Genomic DNA, 25,174 nt, shown 5'->3' with positions numbered 1-25,174 from the left:
CAGCATTCAGACTTAGAGAAACCAGTACTTTACCACTCTCCTGCCTTTTCCATTGTTATTATATTCGAAAAGAACAAGTTTTGGACAACTACTTTTCATTCTTGCAAAACTCTTTGCAGACCTCCGTGTAAGCTTTAGAACAAGATTTTGGATGTTTTCTTTACTGGCAGAGTTTCTCTTTTCAAGATATGGTGGAAAAGCTTTTTGCTGAGTGTTGAGCGGCAAGACACGCAGAAGACGCAGATACGCAGCTCTCCGAAGCTAAGTGCCGGTCCCGGGCTTCGTTCGGCAGAAGCCACTCCTAGGTGCTCACCACGACCGGCCCAATGCTCTGTGTGCGAAGAAGCCGCTTCTTCGCCTCCGGGAGAATCGGCGAGCGGCAGTTACCCAAAGGCGAAAATGCAAGCCGCACCATGCAGGCACAGTGTGGGCAGCATTCAGACTTAGAGAAACCAGTACTTTGCTTCTCTCTCCTGCCTTTTCCATTGTTATTATATTGGAAAAAACATGTTTTGGACAACTACCTTTCATTCTTGCAAAACTCTTGGCAGACCTCCGTGCAAGCTTTAGAACAAGATTTTGGATGTTTTCTTTACTGGCCGAGTTTCTCTTTGCAAGATATGGTGGAAAAGCTTTTTGCTGAGTGTTGAGCGGCAAGACACGCAGAAGACGCAGATACGCAGCTCTCCAAAGCTAAGTGCCGGTCCACGGCTTCTTTCGACAGAAGCCGCTCTTAGGTGCTCACCGCGACCGGCCCAATGCTCTGTGTGCGAAGAAGCCGCTTCTTCGCCTCCGGGAGAATCGGCGAGCGGCAGCTGCCCAAAGGCGAAGGTGCAAGCCGCACCATGCAGGCACAGTGTGGGCAGCATTCAGACTTAGAGAAACCAGTACTTTACCACTCTCCTGCCTTTTCCATTGTTATTATATTCGAAAAGAACAAGTTTTGGACAACTAGCTTTCATTATTGCAAAACTCTTTGCAGACCTCCGTGTAAGCTTTAGAACAAGATTTTGGATGTTTTCTTTCCTGGCAGAGTTTCTCTTTTCAAGATATGGTGGAAAAGCTTTTTGCTGAGTGTTGAGCGGCAAGACACGCAGAAGACGCAGATACGCAGCTCTCCGAAGCTAAGTGCCGGTCCCGGGCTTCGTTCGGCAGAAGCCACTCTTAGGTGCTCACCACGACCGGCCCAATGCTCTGTGTGCGAAGAAGCCGCTTCTTCGCCTCCGGGAGAATCGGCGAGCGGCAGCTTGCCAAAGGCGAAGATGCAAGCCGCACCATGCAGGCACAGTGTGGGCAGCATTCAGACTTAGAGAAACCAGTACTTTACCACTCTCCTGCCTTTTCCATTTTTATTATATTCGAAAAGAACGAGTTTTGGACAACTGCCTTTCATTCTGGCAAAACTCTTTGCAGACCTCCGTGTAAGCTTTAGAACAAGATTTTGGATGTTTTCTTTCCTGGCAGAGTTTCTCTTTGCAAGATATGGTGGAAAAGCTTTTTGCTGAGTGTTGAGCGGCAAAACACGCAGAAGACGCAGATACGCAGCTCTCCAAAGCTAAGTGCCGGTCCACGGCTTCTTTCGAAAGAAGCCGCTCTTAGGTGCTCACCGTGACCGGCCCAATGCTCTGTGTGCGAAGAAGCCGCTTCTTCGCCTCCGGGAGAATCGGCGAGCGGCAGCTGCCCAAAGGCGAAGATGCAAGCCGCACCATGCAGGCACAGTGTGGGCAGCATTCAGACTTAGAGAAACCAGTACTTTACCACTCTCCTGCCTTTTCCATTGTTATTATATTCGAAAAAAACGAGTTTTGGACAACTACTTTTCATTCTTGCAAAACTCTTTGCAGACCTCTGTGTAAGCTTTAGAACAAGATTTTGGATGTTTTCTTTACTGGCAGAGTTTCTCTTTGCAAGATATGGTGGAAAAGCTTTTTGCTGAGTGTTGAGCGGCAAGACACGCAGAAGACGCAGATACGCAGCTCTCTGAAGCTAAGTGCCGGTCCCGGGCTTCGTTCGGCACAAACCGCTCTCAGGAGCTCCCTGCGCTCGCCACAATGTTGTGCGCAAAGAAGCCACTTCTGCGCCTCCGGGAGAATCGGCGAGCGGCAGCTTCCCAAAGGCGAAGGTGCAAGCCGCACCATGCAGGCACAGTGTGGGCAGCATTCAGACTTAGAGAAACCAGTACTTTACCACTCTCCTGCCTTTTCCATTGTTATTATATTCAAAAAGAACGAGTTTTGGACAACTACCTTTCATTCTTGCAAAACTCTTTGCAGACCTCCGTGCAAGCTTTAGAACAAGATTTTGGGTGTTTTCTTTACTGGCCGAGTTTCTCTTTGCAAGATATGGTGGAAAAGATTTTTGCTGAGTGTTGAGCGGCAAGACACGCAGAAGACGCAGATACGCAGCTCTCCGAAGCTAAGTGCCGGTCCCGGGCTTCGTTCGGCAGAAGCCGCTCTTAGGTGCTCACCAAGACCGGCCCAATGCTCTGTGTGCGAAGAAGCCGCTTCTTCGCCTCCGGGAGAATCAGCGAGCGGCAGCTTCCCAAAGGCGAAGATGCAAGCCGCACCATGCAGGCACAGTGTGGGCAGCATTCAGACTTAGAGAAACCAGTACTTTGCCTCTCTCTCCCGCCTTTTCCATTGTTATTATATTGGAATAAACGTGTTTTGGACAACTACTTTTCATTCTTGCAAAACTCTTTGCAGACCTCCGTGCAAGCTTTAGAACAAGATTTTGGATGTTTTCTTTACTGGCCGAGTTTCTCTTTGCAAGATATGGTGGAAAAGATTTTTGCTGAGTGTTGAGCGGCAAGACACGCAGAAGACGCAGATACGCAGCTCTCCAAAGCTAAGTGCCGGTCCACGGCTTCTTTCGACAGATGCCGCTCTTAGGTGCTCACCGCGACCGGCCCAATGCTCTGTGCGCGAAGAAGCCGCTTGTTCGCCTCCGGGAGAATCGGCGAGCGGCAGCTGCCCAAAGACGAAGATGCAAGCCGCACCATGCAGGCACAGTGTGGGCAGCATTCAGACTTAGAGAAACCAGTACTTTACCACTCTCCTGCCTTTTCCATTGTTATTATATTCGAAAAGAACGAGTTTTGGACAACTACCTTTCATTCTTGCAAAACTCTTTGCAGACCTCCGTGTAAGCTTTAGAACAAGATTTTGGATGTTTTCTTTACTGGCAGAGTTTCTCTTTGCAAGATATGGTGGAAAAGCTTTTTGCTGAGTGTTGAGCGGCAAGACACGCAGAAGACGCAGATACGCAGCTCTCCGAAGCTAAGTGCCGGTCCCGGGCTTCCTTCGGCAGAAGCCGCTCTTAGGTGCTCACCACGACCGGCCCAATGCTCTGTGTGCGAAGAAGCCGCTTCTTCGCCTCCGGGAGAATCGGCGAGCGGCAGCGACCCAAAGGCGAAGATGCAAGCCGCACCATGCAGGCACAGTGTGGGCAGCATTCAGACTTAGAGAAACCAGTACTTTGCTTCTCTCTCCTGCCTTTTCCATTGTTATTATATTGGAAAAAACGTGTTTTGGACAACTACCTTTCATTCTTGCCAAAATCTTTGCAGACCTCCGTGCAAGCTTTAGAACAAGATTTTGGATGTTTTCTTTACTGGCAGAGTTTCTCTTCGCCAGATATGGTGGAAAAGCTTTTTGCTGAGTGTTGAGCGGCAAGACACGCAGAAGACGCAGATACGCAGCTCTCCGAAGCTAAGTGCCGGTCCCGGGCTTCGTTCGGCAGAAGCCACTCTTAGGTGCTCACCACGACCGGCCCAAAGCTCTGTGTGCGAAGAAGCCGCTTCTTCGCCTCCGGGAGAATCGGCGAGCGGCAGCTACCCAAAGGAGAAGATGCAAGCCGCACCATGCAGGCACAGTGTGGGCAGCCTTCAGACTTAGAGAAACCAGTACTTTGCCTCTCTCTCCTGCCTTTTCCATTGTTATTATATTCGAAAAGAACGAGTTTTGGACAACTACCTTTCATTCTTGCAAAACTCTTGGCAGACCTCCGTGCAAGCTTTAGAACAAGATTTTGGATGTTTTCTTTACTGGCAGAGTTTCTCTTTGCAAGATATGGTGGAAAAGCTTTTTGCTGAGTGTTGAGCGGCAAGACACGCAGAAGACGCAGATACGCAGCTCTCCAAAGCTAAGTGCCGGTCCACGGCTTCTTTCGACAGAAGCCGCTCTTAGGTGCTCACCGCGACCGGCCCAATGCTCTGTGTGCGAAGATGCCGCTTCTTCGCCTCCGGGAGAATCGGCGAGCGGCAGCTGCCCAAAGGCGAAGGTGCAAGCCGCACCATGCAGGCACAGTGTGGGCAGCATTCAGACTTAGAGAAACCAGTACTTTACCACTCTCCTGCCTTTTCCATTGTTATTATATTCGAAAAGAACAAGTTTTGGACAACTACTTTTCATTCTTGCAAAACTCTTTGCAGACCTCCGTGTAAGCTTTAGAACAAGATTTTGGATGTTTTCTTTACTGGCAGAGTTTCTCTTTTCAAGATATGGTGGAAAAGCTTTTTGCTGAGTGTTGAGCGGCAAGACACGCAGAAGACGCAGATACGCAGCTCTCCGAAGCTAAGTGCCGGTCCCGGGCTTCGTTCGGCAGAAGCCACTCTTAGGTGCTCACCACGACCGGCCCAATGCTCTGTGTGCGAAGAAGCCGCTTCTTCGCCTCCGGGAGAATCGGCGAGCGGCAGTTACCCAAAGGCGAAAATGCAAGCCGCACCATGCAGGCACAGTGTGGGCAGCATTCAGACTTAGAGAAACCTGTACTTTGCCTCTCTCTCCTGCCTTTTCCATTGTTATTATATTGGAAAAAACGTGTTTTGGACAACTACCTTTCATTCTTGCAAAACTCTTGGCAGACCTCCGTGCAAGCTTTAGAACAAGATTTTGGATGTTTTCTTTACTGGCCGAGTTTCTCTTTGCAAGATATGGTGGAAAAGCTTTTTGCTGAGTGTTGAGCGGCAAGACACGCAGAAGACGCAGATACGCAGCTCTCCAAAGCTAAGTGCCGGTCCACGGCTTCTTTCGACAGAAGCCGCTCTTAGGTGCTCACCGCGACCGGCCCAATGCTCTGTGTGCGAAGAAGCCGCTTCTTCGCCTCCGGGAGAATCGGCGAGCGGCAGCTGCCCAAAGGCGAAGGTGCAAGCCGCACCATGCAGGCACAGTGTGGGCAGCATTCAGACTTAGAGAAACCAGTACTTTACCACTCTCCTGCCTTTTCCATTGTTATTATATTCGAAAAGAACAAGTTTTGGACAACTACTTTTCATTCTTGCAAAACTCTTTGCAGACCTCCGTGTAAGCTTTAGAACAAGATTTTGGATGTTTTCTTTACTGGCAGAGTTTCTCTTTTCAAGATATGGTGGAAAAGCTTTTTGCTGAGTGTTGAGCGGCAAGACACGCAGAAGACGCAGATACGCAGCTCTCCGAAGCTAAGTGCCGGTCCCGGGCTTCGTTCGGCAGAAGCCACTCTTAGGTGCTCACCACGACCGGCCCAATGCTCTGTGTGCGAAGAAGCCGCTTCTTCGCCTCCGGGAAAATCGGCGAGCGGCAGCTGCCCAAAGGCGAAGGTGCAAGCCGCACCATGCAGGCACAGTGTGGGCAGCATTCAGACTTAGAGAAACCAGTACTTTGCCTCTCTCTCCTGCCTTTTCCATTGTTATTATATTGGAAAAAACGTGTTTTGGACAACTACCTTTCATTCTTGCCAAACTCTTTGCAGACCTCCGTGCAAGCTTTAGAACAAGATTTTGGATGTTTTCTTTACTGGCAGAGTTTCTCTTTGCAAGATATGGTGGAAAAGGTTTTTGCTGAGTGTTGAGCGGCAAGACACGCAGAAGACGCAGATACGCAGCTCTCTGAAGCTAAGTGCCGGTCCCGGGCTTCGTTCGGCACAAACCGCTCTCAGGAGCTCCCTGCGCTCGCCACAGTATTGTGCGCAAAGAAGCCGCGTCTTCGCCTCCGGGAGAATCGGCGAGCGGCAGCTTCCCAAAGGCGAAGTACAAGCCGCACCATGCAGGCACAGTGTGGGCAGCATTCAGACTTAGAGAAACCAGTACTTTACCACTCTCCTGCCTTTTCCATTGTTATTATATTCGAAAAGAACGAGTTTTGGACAACTACCTTTCATTCTTGCAAAACTCTTTGCAGACCTCCGTGCAAGCTTTAGAACAAGATTTTGGATGTTTTCTTTACTGGCAGAGTTTCTCTTTTCAAGATATGCAGGAAAAGGTTTTTGTTGAGTGTTGAGCGGCAAGACACGCAGAAGACGCAGATACGCAGCCCTCCGAAGCTAAGTGCCGGTCCCGGGCTTCGTTCGGCAGAAGCCACTCTTAGGTGCTCACCACGACCGGCCCAATGCTCTGTGTGCGAAGAAGCCGCTTTTTCGCCTCCGGGAGAATCGGCGAGCGGCAGCTACCCAAAGGCGAAGATGCAAGCCGCACCATGCAGGCACAGTGTGGGCAGCATTCAGACTTAGAGAAACCAGTACTTTGCCTCTCTCTCCTGACTTTTCCATTGTTATTATATTGGAAAAAACGTGTTTTGGACAACTACCTTTCATTCTTGCCAAACTCTTTGCAGACCTCCGTGCAAGCTTTAGAACAAGATTTTGGATGTTTTCTTTACTGGCAGAGTTTCTCTTTGCAAGAAATGGTGGAAAAGGTTTTTGCTGAGTGTTGAGCGGCAAGACACGCAGAAGACGCAGATACGCAGCTCTCCGAAGCTAAGTGCCGGTCCCGGGCTTCGTTCGGCACAAACCGCTCTCAGGAGCTCCCTGCGCTCGCCACAATGTTGTGCGCAAAGAAGCCGCTTCGTCGCCTCCGGGAGAATCGGCGAGCGGCAGCTTCCCAAAGGCGAAGGTGCAAGCCGCACCATGCAGGCACAGTGTGGGCAGCATTCAGACTTAGAGAAACCAGTACTTTACCACTCTCCTGCCTTTTCCATTGTTATTATATTCGAAAAGAACGGGTTTTGGACAACTACTTTTCATTCTTGCAATACTCTTTGCAGACCTCCGTGCAAGCTTTAGAACAAGATTTTGGATGTTTTCTTTACTGGCCGAGTTTCTCTTTGCAAGATATGGTGGAAAAGCTTTTTGCTGAGTGTTGAGCGGCAAGACACGCAGAAGACGCAGATACGCAGCTCTCCGAAGCTAAGTGCCGGTCCACGGCTTCATTCGGCACAAACCGCTCTCAGGAGCTCCCTGCGCTCGCCACAGTGTTGTGCGCAAAGAAGCCGCTCCTTCGCCTCCGGGAGAATCGGCGAGCGGCAGCTTCCCAAAGGCGAAGGTGCAAGCCGCACCATGCAGGCACAGTGTGGGCAGCATTCAGACTTAGAGAAACCAGTACTTTACCACTCTCCTGTCTTTACAATTGTTATTATATTCGAAAAGAACGGGTTTTGGACAACTACTTTTCATTCTTGCAAAACTCTTTGCAGACCTTTGTGTAAGCTTTAGAACAAGATTTTGGATGTTTTCTTTACTGGCAGAGTTTCTCTTTGCAAGAAATGGTGGAAAAGCTTTTTGCTGAGTGTTGAGCGGCAAGACACGCAGAAGACGCAGATACGCAGCTCTCCGAAGCTAAGTGCCGGTCCAGGGCTTCGTTCGGCACAAACCACTCTCAGGAGCTCCCTGCGCTCGCCACAATGTTGTTCGCAAAGAAGCCGCTTCTTCGCCTCCGGGAGAATCGGCGAGCGGCAGCTTCCCAAATGCGAAGGTGCAAGCCGCACCATGCAGGCACAGTGTGGGCAGCATTCAGACTTAGAGAAACCAGTACTTTACCACTCTCCTGCCTTTTCCATTGTTATTATATTGGAAAAGAACGAGTTTTGGACAACTATCTTTCATTCTTGCAAAACTCTTTGCAGACCTCCGTGCAAGCTTTAGAACAAGATTTTGGATGTTTTCTTTCCTGGCCGAGTTTCTCTTTGCAAGATATGGTGGAAAAGCTTTTTGCTGAGTGTTGAGCGGCAAGACACGCAGAAGACGCAGATACGCAGCTCTCCGAAGCTAAGTGGCGGTCCCGGGCTTCGTTCGGCACAAACCGCTCTCAGGAGCTCCCTGCGCTCGCCACAATGTTGTGCGCAAAGAAGCCGCTTCTTCGCCTCCGGGAGAATCGGCGAGGGGCAGCTTCCCAAAGGCGAAGGTGCAAGCCGCACCATGCAGGCACAGTGTGGGCAGCATTCAGACTTAGAGAAACCAGTACTTTACCGCTCTCCTGCCTTTTCCATTGTTATTATATTGGAAAAGAACGAGTTCTGGACAACTACCTTTCATTCTTGCAATACTCTTTGCAGACCTCCGTGCAAGCTTTAGAACAAGATTTTGGATGTTTTCTTTCCTGGCCGAGTTTCTCTTTGCAAGATATGGTGGAAAAGCTTTTTGCTGAGTGTTGAGCGGCAAGACACGCAGAACACGCAGATACGCAGCTCTCCGAAGCTAAGTGCCGGTCCCGGGCTTCGTTCGGCACAAACCGCTCTCAGGAGCTCCCTGCGCTCGCCACAATGTTCTGCGCAAAGAAGCCGCTTCTTCGCCTCCGGGAGAATCGGCGAGCGGCAGCTTGCCAAAGGCGAAGATGCATGCCGCACCATGCAGGCACAGTGTGGGCAGCCTTCAGACTTAGAGAAACCAGTACTTTACCACTCTCCTGCCTTTTCCATTGTTATTATATTCGAAAAGAACGGGTTCTGGACAACTACTTTTCATTCTTGCAACACTCTTTGCAGACCTTTGTGTAAGCTTTAGAACAAGATTTTGGATGTTTTCTTTACTGGCCGAGTTTGTCTTTGCAAGATATGGTGGAAAAGATTTTGCTGAGTGTTGAGCGGCAAGACACGCAGAAGACGCAGATACGCAGCTCTCCGAAGCTAAGTGCCAGTCCCGGGCTTCGTTCGGCAGAAACCGCTCTCAGGAGCTCCCTGCGCTCGCCACAATGTTGTGTGCAAAGAAGCAGCTTCTTCGCCTCCGGGAGAATCGGCGAGCGGCAGCTTCCCAAAGGCGAAGGTGCAAGCCGCACCATGCAGGCACAGTGTGGGCAGCATTCAGACTTAGAGAAACCAGTACTTTACCACTCTCCTGCCTTTTCCATTGTTATTATATTGGAAAAGAACGAGTTTTGGACAACTACCTTTCATTCTTGCAAAACTCTTTGCAGACCTTTGTGTAAGCTTTAGAACAAGATTTTGGATGTTTTCTTTACAGGCAGAGTTTCTCTTTGCAAGATATGGTGGAAAAGCTTTTTGCTGAGTGTTGAGCGGCAAGACACGAAGAAGACGCAGATACGCAGCTCTCCGAAGCTAACTGCCGGTCCCGGGCTTCGTTCGGCACAAACCGCTCTCAGGAGCTCCCTGCGCTCGCCACAATGTTGTGCGCAAAGAAGCCGCTTCTTCGCCTCCGGGAGAATCGGCGAGCGGCAGCTTGCCAAAGGCGAAGATGCATGCCGCACCATGCAGGCACAGTGTGGGCAGCATTCAGACTTAGAGAAAACAGTACTTTACCACTCTCCTGCCTTTTCCATTGTTATTATATTGGAAAAGAACGAGTTTTGGACAACTAACTTTCATTCTTGCAAAACTCTTTGCAGACCTCCGTGAAAGCTTTAGAACAAGATTTTGAATATTTTTTTCCTGGCAGAGTTTCTCTTTGCAAGATATGGTGGAAAAGCTTTTTACTGAGTGTTGAGCGGCAAGACACCCAGAAGACGCAGATACGCAGCTCTCCGAAGCTAAGTGCCGGTCCACGGCTTCTTTCGGCAGAAGCCGCACTTAGGTGCTCACCGCGACCGGCCCAATGCTCTGTGTGCGAAGAAGCCGCTTCTTCGCCTCCGGGAGAATCGGCGAGCGGCAGCTTGCCAAAGGCGAAGATGCATGCCGCACCATGCAGGCACAGTGTGGGCAGCATTCAGACTTAGAGAAAACAGTACTTTACCACTCTCCTGCCTTTTCCATTGTTATTATATTGGAAAAGAACGAGTTTTGGACAACTATCTTTCATTCTTGCAAAACTCTTTGCAGACCTCCGTGCAAGCTTTAGAACAAGATTTTGGATGTTTTCTTTACTGGCCGAGTTTCTCTTTGCAAGATATGGTGGAAAAGCTTTTTGCTGAGTGTTGAGCGGCAAGACACGCAGAAGACGCAGATACGCAGCTCTCCGAAGATAAGTGCCGGTCCCGGGCTTCGTTCGGCACAAACCGCTCTCAGGAGCTCCCTGCGCTCGCCACAATGTTGTGCGCAAAGAAGCCGCTTCTTCGCCTCCGGGAGAATCGGCGAGGGGCAGCTTCCCAAAGGCGAAGGTGCAAGCCGCACCATGCAGGCACAGTGTGGGCAGCATTCAGACTTAGAGAAACCAGTACTTTACCGCTCTCCTGCCTTTTCCATTGTTATTATATTGGAAAAGAACGAGTTTTGGACAACTACCTTTCATTCTTGCAAAACTCTTTGCAGACCTCCGTGCAAGCTTTAGAACAAGATTTTGGATGTTTTCTTTACTGGCACAGTTTCTCTTTGCAAGATATGGTGGAAAAGCTTTTTGCTGAGTTTTGAGTGGCAAGACACGCAGAAGACGCAGATACGCAGCTCTCCGAAGATAAGTGCCGGTCCCGGGCTTCGTTCGGCACAAACCGCTCTCAGGAGCTCCCTGCGCTCGCCACAATGTTGTGCGCAAAGAAGCCGCTTCTTCGCCTCCGGGAGAATCGGCGAGCGGCAGCTTCCCAAAGGCGAAAGTGCAAGCCGCACCATGCAGGCACAGTGTGGGCAGCATTCAGACTTAGAGAAACCAGTACTTTACCACTCTCCTGCCTTTTCCATTGTTATTATATGGGAAAAGAACGAGTTTTGGACAACTACCTTTCATTCTCGCAAAACTCTTTGCAGACCTCCGTGCAAGCTTTAGAACAAGATTTTGGATGTTTTCTTTACTGGCCGAGTTTCTCTTTGCAAGATATGGTGGAAAAGCTTTTTGCTGAGTGTTGAGCGGCAAGACACGCAGAAGACGCAGATACGCAGCTCTCCGAAGCTAAGTGCCGGTCCCGGGCTTCGTTCGGCACAAACCGCTCTCAGGAGCTCCCTGCGCTCGCCACAATGTTGTGCGCAAAGAAGCCGCTTCTTCGCCTCCGGGAGAATCAGCGAGGGGGAGCTTCCCAAAGGCGAAGGTGCAAGCCGCACCACGCAGGCACAGTGTGGGCAGCATTCAGACTTAGAGAAAACAGTACTTTACCACTCTCCTGCCTTTTCCATTGTTATTATATTGGAAAAGAACGAGTTCTGGACAACTACCTTTCATTCTTGCAATACTCTTTGCAGACCTCCATGCAAGCTTTAGAACAAGATTTTGGATGTTTTCTTTCCTGGCAGAGTTTCTCTTTACAAGATATGGTGGAAAAGCTTTTTGCTGAGTGTTGAGCGGCAAGACACGCAGAAGGCGCAGATACGCAGCTCTCCGAAGCTAAGTGCCGGTCCCGGGCTTCGTTCGGCACAAACCGCTCTCAGGAGCTCCCTGCGCTCGCCACAATGTTGTGCCCAAAGAAGCCGCTTCTTCGCCTCCGGGAGAGTCGGCGAGCGGCAGCTTCCCAAAGGCGAAGGTGCAAGCCGCACCACGCAGGCACAGTGTGGGCAGCATTCAGACTTAGAGAAACCAGTACTTTACCACTCTTCTGCCTTTTCCATTGTTATTATATTCGAAAAAAACGAGTTTTGGACAACTACCTTTCATTCTTGCAAAACTCTTTGCAGACCTCCGTGTAAGCTTTAGAACAAGATTTTGGATGTTTTCTTTACTGGCAGAGTTTCTCTTTTCAAGATATGGTGGAAAAGCTTTTTGCTGAGTGTTGAGCGGCAAGACACCCAGAAGACGCAGATACGCAGCTCTCCGAAGCTAAGTGCAGGTCCACGGCTTCTTTCGGCAGAAGCCGCACTTAGGTGCTCACCGCGACCGGCCCAATGCTCTGTGTGCGAAGAAGCCGCTTCTTCGCCTCCTGGAGAATCGGCGAGCGGCAGCTCCCCAAAGGCGAAGATGCAAGCCGCACCATGAAGGCACAGTGTGGGCAGCATTCCGATTTAGAGAAACCAGTACTTTGCCTCTCTCTCCTACCTTTTCCATTGTTATTATATTGGAAAAGAACGAGTTCTAGACAACTACCTTTCATTCTTGCAATACTCTTTGCAGACCTCCGTGTAAGCTTTAGAACAAGATTTTGGGTGTTTTCTTTACTGGCACAGTTTCTCTTTGCACGAAATGGTGGAAAAGCTTTTTGCTGAGTGTTGAGCGGCAAGACACGCAGAAGACGCAGATACGCAGCTCTCCGAAGCTAACTGCCGGTCCCGGGCTTCTTTCAACACAAAGCACTCTCAGGAGCTCCATGCGCTCGCCACAATGTTGTGCGCAAAGAAGCCGCTTCTTCGCCTCCGGGAGAATCGGCGAGCGGCAGCTTCCCAAAGGCGAAGGTGCAAGCCGCACCATGCAGGCACAGTGTGGGCAGCATTCAGACTTAGAGAAACCAGTACTTTACCACTCTCCTGCCTTTTCCATTGTTATTATATTCGAAAAGAACGGGTTTTGGACAACTACTTTTCATTCTTGCAAAACTCTTTGCAGACCTTTGTGTAAGCTTTAGAACAAGATTTTGGATGTTTTCTTTACTGGCAGAGTTTCTCTTTGCAAGAAATGGTGGAAAAGCTTTTTGCTGAGTGTTGAGCGGCAAGACACGAAGAAGACGCAGATACGCAGCTCTCCGAAGCTAAGTGCCGGTCCCGGGCTTCGTTCGGCACAAACCGCTCTCAGGAGCTCCCTGCGCTCGCCACAATGTTCTGCGCAAAGAAGCCGCTTCTTCGCCTCCGGGAGAATCGGCGAGCGGCAGCTTCCCAAATGCGAAGGTGCAAGCCGCACCATGCAGGCACAGTGTGGGCAGCATTCAGACTTAGAGAAACCAGTACTTTACCACTCTCCTGCCTTTTCCATTGTTATTATATTGGAAAAGAACGAGTTTTGGACAACTATCTTTCATTCTTGCAAAACTCTTTGCAGACCTCCGTGCAAGCTTTAGAACAAGATTTTGGATGTTTTCTTTACTGGCCGAGTTTCTCTTTACAAGATATGGTGGAAAAGCTTTTTGCTGAGTGTTGAGCGGCAAGACACGCAGAAGACGCAGATACGCAGCTCTCCGAAGATAAGTGCCGGTCCCGGGCTTCGTTCGGCACAAACCGCTCTCAGGAGCTCCCTGCGCTCGCCACAATGTTGTGCGCAAAGAAGCCGCTTCTTCGCCTCCGGGAGAATCGGCGAGGGGCAGCTTCCCAAAGGCGAAGGTGCAAGCCGCACCATGCAGGCACAGTGTGGGCAGCATTCAGACTTAGAGAAACCAGTACTTTCCTGCTCTCCTGCCTTTTCCATTGTTATTATATTGGAAAAGAACGAGTTCTGGACAATTACCTTTCATTCTTGCAATACTCTTTGCAGACCTCCGTGCAAGCTTTAGAATAAGATTTTGGATGTTTTCTTTCCTGGCAGAGTTTCTCTTTGGAAGATATGGTGGAAAAGCTTTTTGCTGAGTGTTGAGCGGCAAGACACGCAGAACACGCAGATACGCAGCTCTCCGAAGCTAAGTGCCGGTCCCGGGCTTCGTTCGGCACAAACCGCTCTCAGGAGCTCCCTGCGCTCGCCACAATGTTGTGCGCAAAGAAGCCGCTTCTTCGCCTCCGGGAGAATCGGCGAGCGGCATCTTCCCAAAGGCGAAGGTGCAAGCCGCACCATGCAGGCACAGTGTGGGCAGCATTCAGACTTAGAGAAACCAGTACTTTACCACTCTCCTGCCTTTTCCATTGTTATTATATTCGAAAAGAACGAGTTTTGGACAACTACCTTTCATTCTTGCAAAACTCTTTGCAGACCTCCGTGCAAGCTTTAGAACAAGATTTTGGATGTTTTCTTTACTGGCACAGTTTCTCTTTGCAAGATATGGTGGAAAAGCTTTTTGCTGAGTGTTGAGCGGCAAGACACGCAGAAGACGCAGATACGCAGCTCTCCGAAGATAAGTGCCGGTCCCGGGCTTCGTTCGGCACAAACCGCTCTCAGGAGCTCCCTGCGCTCGCCACAATGTTGTGCCCAAAGAAGCCGCTTCTTCGCCTCCGGGAGAATCGGCGAGCGGCAGCTTCCCAAAGGCGAAAGTGCAAGCCGCACCATGCAGGCACAGTGTGGGCAGCATTCAGACTTAGAGAAACCAGTACTTTACCACTCTCCTGCCTTTTCCATTGTTATTATATGGGAAAAGAACGAGTTTTGGACAACTACCTTTCATTCTCGCAAAACTCTTTGCAGACCTCCGTGCAAGCTTTAGAACAAGATTTTGGATGTTTTCTTTACTGGCCGAGTTTCTCTTTGCAAGATATGGTGGAAAAGCTTTTTGCTGAGTGTTGAGCGGCAAGACACGCAGAAGACGCAGATACGCAGCTCTCCGAAGCTAAGTGCCGGTCCCGGGCTTCGTTCGGCACAAACCGCTCTCAGGAGCTCCCTGCGCTCGCCACAATGTTGTGCGCAAAGAAGCCGCTTCTTCGCCTCCGGGAGAATCAGCGAGGGGGAGCTTCCCAAAGGCGAAGGTGCAAGCCGCACCACGCAGGCACAGTGTGGGCAGCATTCAGACTTAGAGAAAACAGTACTTTACCACTCTCCTGCCTTTTCCATTGTTATTATATTGGAAAAGAACGAGTTCTGGACAACTACCTTTCATTCTTGCAATACTCTTTGCAGACCTCCATGCAAGCTTTAGAACAAGATTTTGGATGTTTTCTTTCCTGGCAGAGTTTCTCTTTACAAGATATGGTGGAAAAGCTTTTTGCTGAGTGTTGAGCGGCAAGACACGCAGAAGGCGCAGATACGCAGCTCTCCGAAGCTAAGTGCCGGTCCCGGGCTTCGTTCGGCACAAACCGCTCTCAGGAGCTCCCTGCGCTCGCCACAATGTTGTGCGCAAAGAAGCCGCTTCTTCGCCTCTGGGAGAATCGGCGAGCGGCAGCTTCCCAAAGGCGAAGGTGCAAGCCGCACCACGCAGGCACAGTGTGGGCAGCATTCAGACTTAGAGAAACCAGTACTTTACCACTCTCCTGCCTTTTCCATTGTTATTATATTCGAAAAAAACGAGTTTTGGACAACTACCTTTCATTCTTGCAAAACTCTTTGCAGACCTCCGTGTAAGCTTTAGAACAAGATTTTGGATGTTTTCTTTACTGGCAGAGTTTCTCTTTTCAAGATATGGTGGAAAAGCTTTTTGCTGAGTGTTGAGCGGCAAGACACGCAGAAGACGCAGATACGCAGCTCTCCAAAGCTAAGTGCCGGTCCCGGGCTTCGTTCGGCAGAAGCCGCTCTTAGGTGCTCACCACGACCGGCCCAATGCTCTGTGTGCGAAGAAGCCGCTTCTTCGCCTCCGGGAGAATCGGCGAGCGGCAGCTACCCAAAGGCGGAGATGCAAGCCGCACCATGCAGGCACAGTGTGGGCAGCATTCAGACTTAGAGAAACCAGTACTTTGCCTCTCTCTTGCCTTTTCCATTGTTATTATATTGGAAAAGAACGAGTTTTGGACAACTAACTTTCATTCTTGCAAAACTCTTTGCAGACCTCCGTGAAAGCTTTAGAACAAGATTTTGAATATTTTTTTCCTGGCAGAGTTTCTCTTTGCAAGATATGGTGGAAAAGCTTTTTACTGAGTGTTGAGCGGCAAGACACCCAGAAGACGCAGATACGCAGCTCTCCGAAGCTAAGTGCCGGTCCACGGCTTCTTTCGGCAGAAGCCGCACTTAGGTGCTCACCGCGACCGGCCCAATGCTCTGTGTGCGAAGAAGCCGCTTCTTCGCCTCCTGGAGAATCGGCGAGCGGCAGCTACCCAAAGGCGAAGATGCAAGCCGCACCATGCAGGCACAGTGTGGGCAGCATTCAGACTTAGAGAAACCAGTACTTTACCACTCTCCTGCCTTTTCCATTGTTATTATATTTGAAAAGAACGAGTTTTGGACAACTACTTTTCATTCTTGCAAAACGCTTTGCAGACCTCCGTGTAAGCTTTAGAACAAGATGTTGGATGTTTTCTTTACTGGCCGAGTTTCTCTTGGCAAGATATGGTGGAAAAGCTTTTTGCTGAGTGTTGAGCGGCAAGACACGCAGAAGACGCAGATACGCAGCTCTCCGAAGCTAAGTGCCGGTCCCGGGCTTCGTTCGGCACAAACCGCTCTCAGGAGCTCCCTGCGCTCGCCACAATGTTGTGCGCAAAGAAGCTGCTTCTTCGCCTCCGGGAGAATCGGCGAGCGGCAGCTTCCCAAAGGCGAAGGTGCAAGCCGCACCATGCAGGCACAGTGTGGGCAGCATTCAGACTTAGAGAAACCAGTACTTTACCACTCTCCTGCCTTTTCCATTGTTATTATATTCGAAAAGAACGAGTTTTGGACAACTACTTTTCATTCTTGCCAAACTCTTTGCAGACCTCCGTGCAAGCTTTAGAACAAGATTTTGGATGTTTTCTTTACTGGCAGAGTTTCTCTTTGCAAGATATGGTGGAAAAGCTTTTTGCTGAGTGTTGAGCGGCAAGACACGCAGAAGGCGCAGATACGCAGCTCTCCGAAGCTAAGTGCCGGTCCCGGGCTTCGTTCGGCACAAACCGCTCTCAGGAGCTCCCTGCGCTCGCCACAATGTTGTGCGCAAAGAAGCCGCTTTGTCGCCTCCGGGAGAATCGGCGAGCGGCAGCTTCCCAAAGGCGAAGGTGCAAGCCGCACCATGCAGGCACAGTGTGGGCAGCATTCAGACTTAGAGAAACCAGTACTTTACCACTCTCCTGCCTTTACCATTGTTATTATATTCGAAAAGAATGGGTTTTGGACAACTACTTTTCATTCTTGCAAAACTCTTTGCAGACCTCCGTGTAAGCTTTAGAACAAGATTTTGGATGTTTTCTTTACTGGCCGAGTTTCTCTTTGCAAGATATGGTGGAAAAGCTTTTTGCTGAGTGTTGAGCGGCAAGACACGCTGAAGACGCAGATACGCAGCTCTCCGAAGCTAAGTGCCGGTCCCGGGCTTCGTTCGGCACAAACCGCTCTCAGGAGCTCCCTGCGCTCGCCACAATGTTCTGCGCAAAGAAGCCGCTTCTTCGCCTCCGGGAGAATCGGCGAGCGGCAGCTTCCCAAAGGCGAAGGTGCAAGCCGCACCATGCAGGCACAGTATGGGCAGCATTCAGACTTAGAGAAACCAGTACTTTACCACTCTCCTGCCTTTTCCATTGTTATTATATTTGAAAAGAACGAGTTTTGGACAACTATCTTTCATTCTTGCAAAACTCTTTGCAGACCTCCGTGCAAGCTTTAGAACAAGATTTTGGATGTTTTCTTTACTGGCCGAGTTTCTCCTTGCAAGATATGGTGGAAAAGCTTTTTGCTGAGTGTTGAGCGGCAAGACACGCAGAAGACGCAGATACGCAGCTCTCCGAAGCTAAGTGCCGGTCCCGGGCTTCGTTCGGCACAAACCGCTCTCAGGAGCTCCCTGCGCTCGCCACAATGTTGTGCGCAAAGAAGCCGCTTCTTCGCCTCCGGGAGAATCGGCGAGCGGCAGCTTCCCAAAGGCGAAGGTGCAAGCCGCACCATGCAGGCACAGTGTGGGCAGCATTCAGACTTAGAGAAACCAGTACTTTACCACTCTCCTGCCTTTTCCATTGTTATTATATTCGAAAAGAACGAGTTTTGGACAACTACCTTTCATTCTTGCAAAACTCTTTGCAGACCTCCGTGCAAGCTTTAGAACAAGATTTTGGATGTTTTCTTTACTGGCCGAGTTTCTCTTTGCAAGATATGGTGGAAAAGCTTTTTGCTGAGTGTTGAGCGGCAAGACACGCAGAAGGCGCAGATACGCAGCTCTCCGAAGCTAAGTGCCGGTCCCGGGCTTCGTTCGGCACAAACCGCTCTCAGGAGCTCCCTGCGCTCGCCGCAATGTTGTGCGCAAAGAAGCCGCTTCTTCGTCTCCAGGAGAATCAGCGAGCGGCAGCTTCCCAAAGGCGAAGGTGCAAGCCGCACCATGCAGGCACAGTGTGGGCAGCATTCAGACTTAGAGAAACCAGTACTTTACCACTCTCCTGCCTTTTCCATTGTTATTATATTCGAAAAGAACGAGTTTTGGACAACTACCTTTCATTCTCGCAAAACTCTTTGCAGACCTCCGTGCAAGCTTTAGAACAAGATTTTGGATGTTTTCTTTACTGGCCGAGTTTCTCTTTGCAAGATATGGTGGAAAAGCTTTTTGCTGAGTGTTGAGCGGCAAGACACGCAGAAGACGCAGATACGCAGCTCTCCGAAGCTAAGTGCCGGTCCCGGGCTTCGTTCGGCACAAACCGCTCTCAGGAGCTCCCTGCGCTCGCCACAGTGTTGTGCGCAAAGAAGCCGCTTCTTCGCCTCCGGGAGAATCAGCGAGGGGCAGCTTCCCAAAGGCGAAGGTGCAAGCCGCACCACGCATGCACAGTGTGGGCAGCATTCAGACTTAGAGAAACCAGTACTTTACCACTCTCCTGCCTTTTCCATTGTTATTATATTGGAAAAGAACGAGTTTTGGACAACTACCTTTCATTCTCGCAAAACTCTTTGCAGACCTCCGTGCAAGCTTTAGAACAAGATTTTGGATGTTTTCTTTACTGGCCGAGTTTCTCTTTGCAAGATATGGTGGAAAAGCTTTTTGCTGAGTGTTGAGTGGCAAGACACGCAGAAGACGCAGATACGCAGCTCTCCGAAGCTAAGTGCCGGTCCCGGGCTTCGTTCGGCACAAACCGCTCTCAGGAGCTCCCTGCGCTCGCCACAATGTTGTGCGCAAAGAAGCTGCTTCTTCGCCTCCGGGAGAATCGGCGAGCGGCAGCTTCCCAAAGGCGAAGGTGCAAGCCGCACCATGCAGGCACAGTGTGGGCAGCATTCAGACTTAGAGAAACCAGTACTTTACCACTCTTCTGCCTTTTCCATTGTTATTATATTCGAAAAAAACGAGTTTTGGACAACTACCTTTCATTCTTGCAAAACTCTTTGCAGACCTCCGTGTAAGCTTTAGAACAAGATTTTGGATGTTTTCTTTACTGGCCGAGTTTCTCTTTGCAAGATATGGTGGAAAAGCTTTTTGCTGAGTGTTGAGCGGCAAGACACGCAGAAGACGCAGATACGCAGCTCTCCAAAGCTAAGTGCCGGTCCCGGGCTTCGTTCGGCAGAAGCCGCTCTTAGGTGCTCACCACGACCGGCCCAATGCTCTGTGTGCGAAGAAGCCGCTTCTTCGCCTCCGGGAGAATCGGCGAGCGGCAGCTTGCCAAAGGCGAAGATGCAAGCCGCACCATGCAGGCACAGTGTGGGCAGCATTCAGACTTAGAGAAACCAGTACTTTGCCTCTCTCTTGCCTTTTCCATTGTTATTATATTGGAAAAGAACGAGTTTTGGACAACTAACTTTCATTCTTGCAAAACTCTTTGCAGACCTCCGTGAAAGCTTTAGAACAAGATTTTGAATATTTTTTTCCTGGCAGAGTTTCTCTTTGCAAGATATGGTGGAAAAGCTTTTTACTGAGTGTTGAGCGGCAAGACACGCAGAAGACGCAGATACGCAGCTCTCCAAAGCTAAGTGCCGGTCCCGGGCTTCGTTCGGCAGAAGCCGCTCTTAGGTGCTCACCGCGACCGGCCCAATGCTCTGTGTGCGAAGAAGCCGCTTCTTCGCCTCCTGGAGAATCGGCGAGCGGCAGCTACCCAAAGGCGAAGATGCAAGCCGCACCATGCAGGCACAGTGTGGGCAGCATTCAGACTTAGAGAAACCAGTACTTTACCACTCTCCTGCCTTTTCCATTGTTATTATATTTGAAAAGAACGAGTTTTGGACAACTACTTTTCATTCTTGCAAAACGCTTTGCAGACCTCCGTGTAAGCTTTAGAACAAGATTTTGGATGTTTTCTTTACTGGCCGAGTTTCTCTTTGCAAGATATGGTGGAAAAGCTTTTTGCTGAGTGTTGAGCGGCAAGACACGCAGAAGACGCAGATACGCAGCTCTCCGAAGCTAAGTGCCGGTCCCGGGCTTCGTTCGGCACAAACCGCTCTCAGGAGCTCCCTGCGCTCGCCACAATGTTGTGCGCAAAGAAGCCGCTTCTTCGCCTCCGGGAGAATCGGCGAGCGGCAGCTTCCCAAAGGCGAAGGTGCAAGCCGCACCATGCAGGCACAGTGTGGGCAGCATTCAGACTTAGAGAAACCAGTACTTTACCACTCTCCTGCCTTTTCCATTGTTATTATATTTGAAAAGAACGAGTTTTGGACAACTACTTTTCATTCTTGCAAAACGCTTTGCAGACCTCCGTGTAAGCTTTAGAACAAGATGTTGGATGTTTTCTTTACTGGCCGAGTTTCTCTTGGCAAGATATGGTGGAAAAGCTTTTTGCTGAGTGTTGAGCGGCAAGACACGCAGAAGACGCAGATACGCAGCTCTCCGAAGCTAAGTGCCGGTCCCGGGCTTCGTTCGGCACAAACCGCTCTCAGGAGCTCCCTGCGCTCGCCACAATGTTGTGCGCAAAGAAGCCGCTTCTTCGCCTCCGGGAGAATCGGCGAGCGGCAGCTTCCCAAAGGCGAAGGTGCAAGCCGCACCATGCAGGCACAGTGTGGGCAGCATTCAGACTTAGAGAAACCAGTACTTTACCACTCTCCTGCCTTTTCCATTGTTATTATATTCGAAAAGAACGAGTTTTGGACAACTACTTTTCATTCTTGCCAAACTCTTTGCAGACCTCCGTGCAAGCTTTAGAACAAGATTTTGGATGTTTTCTTTACTGGCAGAGTTTCTCTTTGCAAGATATGGTGGAAAAGCTTTTTGCTGAGTGTTGAGCGGCAAGACACGCAGAAGGCGCAGATACGCAGCTCTCCGAAGCTAAGTGCCGGTCCCGGGCTTCGTTCGGCACAAACCGCTCTCAGGAGCTCCCTGCGCTCGCCACAATGTTGTGCGCAAAGAAGCCGCTTTGTCGCCTCCGGGAGAATCGGCGAGCGGCAGCTTCCCAAAGGCGAAGGTGCAAGCCGCACCATGCAGGCACAGTGTGGGCAGCATTCAGACTTAGAGAAACCAGTACTTTACCACTCTCCTGCCTTTACCATTGTTATTATATTCGAAAAGAATGGGTTTTGGACAACTACTTTTCATTCTTGCAAAACTCTTTGCAGACCTCCGTGTAAGCTTTAGAACAAGATTTTGGATGTTTTCTTTACTGGCCGAGTTTCTCTTTGCAAGATATGGTGGAAAAGCTTTTTGCTGAGTGTTGAGCGGCAAGACACGCTGAAGACGCAGATACGCAGCTCTCCGAAGCTAAGTGCCGGTCCCGGGCTTCGTTCGGCACAAACCGCTCTCAGGAGCTCCCTGCGCTCGCCACAATGTTCTGCGCAAAGAAGCCGCTTCTTCGCCTCCGGGAGAATCGGCGAGCGGCAGCTTCCCAAAGGCGAAGGTGCAAGCCGCACCATGCAGGCACAGTATGGGCAGCATTCAGACTTAGAGAAACCAGTACTTTACCACTCTCCTGCCTTTTCCATTGTTATTATATTTGAAAAGAACGAGTTTTGGACAACTATCTTTCATTCTTGCAAAACTCTTTGCAGACCTCCGTGCAAGCTTTAGAACAAGATTTTGGATGTTTTCTTTACTGGCCGAGTTTCTCCTTGCAAGATATGGTGGAAAAGCGTTTGCTGAGTGTTGAGCGGCAAGACACGCAGAAGGCGCAGATACGCAGCTCTCCGAAGCTAAGTGCCGGTCCCGGGCTTCGTTCGGCACAAACCGCTCTCAGGAGCTCCCTGCGCTCGCCGCAATGTTGTGCGCAAAGAAGCCGCTTCTTCGTCTCCAGGAGAATCAGCGAGCGGCAGCTTCCCAAAGGCGAAGGTGCAAGCCGCACCATGCAGGCACAGTGTGGGCAGCATTCAGACTTAGAGAAACCAGTACTTTACCACTCTCCTGCCTTTTCCATTGTTATTATATTCGAAAAGAACGAGTTTTGGACAACTACCTTTCATTCTCGCAAAACTCTTTGCAGACCTCCGTGCAAGCTTTAGAACAAGATTTTGGATGTTTTCTTTACTGGCCGAGTTTCTCTTTGCAAGATATGGTGGAAAAGCTTTTTGCTGAGTGTTGAGCGGCAAGACACGCAGAAGACGCAGATACGCAGCTCTCCGAAGCTAAGTGCCGGTCCCGGGCTTCGTTCGGCACAAACCGCTCTCAGGAGCTCCCTGCGCTCGCCACAGTGTTGTGCGCAAAGAAGCCGCTTCTTCGCCTCCGGGAGAATCAGCGAGGGGCAGCTTCCCAAAGGCGAAGGTGCAAGCCGCACCACGCAGGCACAGTGTGGGCAGCATTCAGACTTAGAGAAACCAGTACTTTACCACTCTCCTGCCTTTTCCATTGTTATTATATTGGAAAAGAACGAGTTTTGGACAACTACCTTTCATTCTCGCAAAACTCTTTGCAGACCTCCGTGCAAGCTTTAGAACAAGATTTTGGATGTTTTCTTTACTGGCCGAGTTTCTCTTTGCAAGATATGGTGGAAAAGCTTTTTGCTGAGTGTTGAGTGGCAAGACACGCAGAAGACGCAGATACGCAGCTCTCCGAAGCTAAGTGCCGGTCCCGGGCTTCGTTCGGCACAAACCGCTCTCAGGAGCTCCCTGCGCTCGCCACAATGTTGTGCGCAAAGAAGCTGCTTCTTCGCCTCCGGGAGAATCGGCGAGCGGCAGCTTCCCAAAGGCGAAGGTGCAAGCCGCACCATGCAGGCACAGTGTGGGCAGCATTCAGACTTAGAGAAACCAGTACTTTACCACTCTTCTGCCTTTTCCATTGTTATTATATTCGAAAAAAACGAGTTTTGGACAACTACCTTTCATTCTTGCAAAACTCTTTGCAGACCTCCGTGTAAGCTTTAGAACAAGATTTTGGATGTTTTCTTTACTGGCCGAGTTTCTCTTTGCAAGATATGGTGGAAAAGCTTTTTGCTGAGTGTTGAGCGGCAAGACACGCAGAAGACGCAGATACGCAGCTCTCCAAAGCTAAGTGCCGGTCCCGGGCTTCGTTCGGCAGAAGCCGCTCTTAGGTGCTCACCACGACCGGCCCAATGCTCTGTGTGCGAAGAAGCCGCTTCTTCGCCTCCGGGAGAATCGGCGAGCGGCAGCTACCCAAAGGCGAAGATGCAAGCCGCACCATGCAGGCACAGTGTGGGCAGCATTCAGACTTAGAGAAACCAGTACTTTGCCTCTCTCTTGCCTTTTCCATTGTTATTATATTGGAAAAGAACGAGTTTTGGACAACTAACTTTCATTCTTGCAAAACTCTTTGCAGACCTCCGTGAAAGCTTTAGAACAAGATTTTGAATATTTTTTTCCTGGCAGAGTTTCTCTTTGCAAGATATGGTGGAAAAGCTTTTTACTGAGTGTTGAGCGGCAAGACACGCAGAAGACGCAGATACGCAGCTCTCCAAAGCTAAGTGCCGGTCCCGGGCTTCGTTCGGCAGAAGCCGCTCTTAGGTGCTCACCGCGACCGGCCCAATGCTCTGTGTGCGAAGAAGCCGCTTCTTCGCCTCCTGGAGAATCGGCGAGCGGCAGCTACCCAAAGGCGAAGATGCAAGCCGCACCATGCAGGCACAGTGTGGGCAGCATTCAGACTTAGAGAAACCAGTACTTTACCACTCTCCTGCCTTTTCCATTGTTATTATATTTGAAAAGAACGAGTTTTGGACAACTACTTTTCATTCTTGCAAAACGCTTTGCAGACCTCCGTGTAAGCTTTAGAACAAGATTTTGGATGTTTTCTTTACTGGCCGAGTTTCTCTTTGCAAGATATGGTGGAAAAGCTTTTTGCTGAGTGTTGAGCGGCAAGACACGCAGAAGACGCAGATACGCAGCTCTCCGAAGCTAAGTGCCGGTCCCGGGCTTCGTTCGGCACAAACCGCTCTCAGGAGCTCCCTGCGCTCGCCACAATGTTGTGCGCAAAGAAGCTGCTTCTTCGCCTCCGGGAGAATCGGCGAGCGGCAGCTTCCCAAAGGCGAAGGTGCAAGCCGCACCATGCAGGCACAGTGTGGGCAGCATTCAGACTTAGAGAAACCAGTACTTTACCACTCTCCTGCCTTTTCCATTGTTATTATATTCGAAAAGAACGAGTTTTGGACAACTTCTTTTCATTCTTGCCAAACTCTTTGCAGACCTCCGTGTAAGCTTTAGAACAAGATTTTGGATGTTTTCTTTACTGGCCGAGTTTCTCTTTGCAAGATATGGTGGAAAAGCTTTTTGCTGAGTGTTGAGCGGCAAGACATGAAGAAGACGCAGATATGCAGCTCTCCGAAGCTAAGTGCCGGTCCCGGGCTTCGTTCGGCACAAACCGCTCTCAGGAGCTCCCTGCGCTCGCCACAATGTTCTGCGCAAAGAAGCCGCTTCTTCGCCTCCGGGAGAATCGGCGAGCGGCAGCTTCCCAAAGGCGAAGGTGCAAGCCGCACCATGCAGGCACAGTATGGGCAGCATTCAGACTTAGAGAAACCAGTACTTTACCACTCTCCTGCGTTTTCCATTGTTATTATATTTGAAAAGAACGAGTTTTGGACAACTATCTTTCATTCTTGCAAAACTCTTTGCAGACCTCCGTGCAAGCTTTAGAACAAGATTTTGGATGTTTTCTTTACTGGCCGAGTTTCTCCTTGCAAGATATGGTGGAAAAGCTTTTTGCTGAGTGTTGAGCGGCAAGACACGCAGAAGACGCAGATACGCAGCTCTCCGAAGCTAAGTGCCGGTCCCGGGCTTCGTTCGGCACAAACCGCTCTCAGGAGCTCCCTGCGCTCGCCGCAATGTTGTGCGCAAAGAAGCCGCTTCTTCGCCTCCGGGAGAATCGGCGAGCGGCAGCTTCCCAAAGGCGAAGGTGCAAGCCGCACCATGCAGGCACTGTGTGGGCAGCATTCAGACTTAGAGAAACCAGTACTTTACCACTCTCCTGCCTTTTCCATTGTTATTATATTCGAAAAGAACGAGTTTTGGACAACTACCTTTCATTCTTGCAAAACTCTTTGCAGACCTCCGTGCAAGCTTTAGAACAAGATTTTGGATGTTTTCTTTACTGGCAGAGTTTCTCTATGCAAGATATGGTGGAAAAGCTTTTTGCTGAGTGTTGAGCGGCAAGACACGCAGAAGACGCAGATAC

This window comes from Molothrus aeneus, chromosome W (genome assembly GCF_037042795.1).
Source record: "Molothrus aeneus isolate 106 chromosome W, BPBGC_Maene_1.0, whole genome shotgun sequence".
Classification (NCBI taxonomy): Eukaryota; Metazoa; Chordata; class Aves; order Passeriformes; family Icteridae; genus Molothrus; species Molothrus aeneus.
Note: the sequence above shows the minus strand (reverse complement) of the source record.